The following is a 2,372-nucleotide window of genomic DNA, read 5'->3' as shown; positions in this document are numbered from 1 at the left end:
GTCACTTCTCAGCTAAGGCAATGGTAGTTCCCTCTTCTGGTGCATGGGCTGAGAGGGCCCTGTGTTCCAGGAGGCACAGTCACTGGTTGGTGAGGGGCTGTGATACCTGAACAAGCATGGGCTTGAGGGACTGGGGAAAGGGAGCAATTAAGAAGTGCAGGCTGGGCATGATGGCTCATGCCTGTAATCTCAGCACTTTGGGAGGCCAAGACGGGAGGATCATTTGAGGTGAGGAGTTCGAGACCAGCCTGACCAACATGGTGAAACCTCATCCTACTAAAAATACAAAAATTAGCCGGGCGTTGTGGCGCACGCCTGTAATCTCAGCTACTTGGGAGGCTGAGGCAAGAGAATCACTTGAATCCGAGAGGTGAAGGTTGCAGTGTGCCAAGATCAGCCATTTCACTCCAGCCTGGGCGACAGAGCGAGACTCCATCTCAAAAAAAAAAGAAAGTGCAGCAATTAAGAGTGAAGACTCTGGGCGTGCGGGCGAGGCTCGGAGCGCGAGGATCGAGCAGGGCAGCGGGTTCGCGAGCCGGGGGAGGGGCCGGGGCGGTGGCGGTGGCAGTGGTGGCGGCGGCGGCGGCGGTGGCGGGGGCCGGTACTGGACCCGGCGGGATGAACGAGGTGGAGGCGACAGCGGTCCCCGCGGCGACGGTGCCCGCGACGGCGGCAGGGGTGGTAGCGGTGGTGGTACCGGTGCCCGCAGGGGAGCCGCAGAAAGCAGGCGGCGGGGCGGGCGGCTGCGGCGGGGACGGAGCCGCCTTGAGCCCCGCTGCTGGGACCCCCTCGGCGCCGGGCCCCGCACCCCTGGCAGCCGGGCGACGGCGGCCTCGGGAACCCCCGCCCCCTGGCCCGGAGTCAAGCAGACAAGCCGGTGCTGGCAACCCGAGTCCTGGGCACTGTCAAACGGTTCAACGTCCGTAGTGGTTATGGATTCACCAACAGGAATGACACCAAGGAAGATGTCTTTGTTCACTAGACAGCTGTTAAAAGAAACAACCCCAGGAAGTTTCTGCACAGCTTTGGAGATGGGGAGACTGTGGAATTTGACGTCGCGGAAGGAGAGAAGGGCACAGAAGCTGCTAATGTAACTAGGCCCGGGGTTAGGGGGGAGGGTGCCCGTGAAGGTCACCGTTATTACCCCAACAGACGTAGGTTCCGCCAATTCATCCTCGGCCTCGCTCAGTTGCCCCACCACCCACGGAGGGCGCCCCCCTCCCCTCTTCTACCGATGGCAGTTTGTGCGAGGCCCCCGCCCCCCTACCAGCAGCAGCCTATAGAGGGCACTGACTAGTAGAACCCAAAGACACAGCCCCATTGGAGGGGCACCAACAGCAGGGAGATGAGCGCGTCCCCCGGCCCAGATTCCGGCCCAGGTACCTAAGGCCTTTCTGCCCCAGGCCACCCCAGGAGCATACCATGGAAGGCGGGGATGGTGAGACCAAGCCCAGCCAAGGAAATTATTTTTAAAAAAAATTAAAAATAATAAAAAAGAATGAAGACATTTATGCGGCCAACAAACATGAAAAAAAGCTCATTATCACTGATCATTAGAGAAATGCAAATCAAAACCACAATGAGATACCATCTCATGCCAGTTAGAATGGCAATCATTAAAAAATAAGGAAATAACAGATGCTGGCAAGGCTGTGGAGAAATAGGAACGCTTTTACACTGTTGGTGATAGTGTAAATTAGTTCAACCATTGTGGGAGATAGTGTGGTGATTCCTCAAGGATCTAGAACCAGAAATACCATTTGACCCAGCAATCCTATTACTGTGTATATACCCAGAAGATTATAAATCATTCTTCTATAAAGACGTATGCACACATATGTTTACTGCAGCACTATTTACAATAGCAAAGACTTGGAACCAACCCAAATGCCCATCAGTTATAGACTGGATAAAGAAAATGTGGGGCATATACACCATGGAATACTATATAGCCATAAAAAAGGATGAGTTCATGTCCTTTGCAGGGATATGGATGAAGCTGGAAGCCATCATTCTCAGCAAACTTAACACAGGAACAGAAAACCAAACACAGCATGTTCTCATTCATAAGTTGGAGCTGAACAATGAGAACACATGGACACAGGGAGGGGAACATCACACACGGGGCCTGTCGGAGGGTGGGGTCTAGGGGAGGGACAGCATTAGTACAAATACCTAATGCATGCGGAGCTGAAAACCTAGATGACAGTTTGATACGTGCAGCAAACCACCATGGCACATGTATACCTATGTAACAAACCTTCGTGTTCTGCACATGTATCCCAGAACTTAAAGTAAAATTTTTAAAAAAAGCGCAGCCAAGGGTCACAGATTGGATCTTCTAAGTGTGTCTTTTAGGCAGAGCAGGGCAC

General features: G+C 53.3%; 1 pseudogene; it reads left to right on the top strand.

The window, feature by feature from the left end:
* The first annotated feature begins 618 nt into the window (after positions 1-618).
* LOC116480503 (Y-box-binding protein 2-like) lies at positions 619-1,507 on the top strand (annotated as a pseudogene).
* The last annotated feature ends 865 nt before the right edge of the window (positions 1,508-2,372 follow it).

The sequence above is a fragment of the Hylobates moloch genome, unplaced genomic scaffold (assembly GCF_009828535.3).
Source record: "Hylobates moloch isolate HMO894 unplaced genomic scaffold, HMol_V3 SCAFFOLD_3, whole genome shotgun sequence".
In the NCBI taxonomy this organism is placed as follows: Eukaryota; Metazoa; Chordata; class Mammalia; order Primates; family Hylobatidae; genus Hylobates; species Hylobates moloch.
This window is presented reverse-complemented; position numbering and strand designations above follow the sequence as displayed.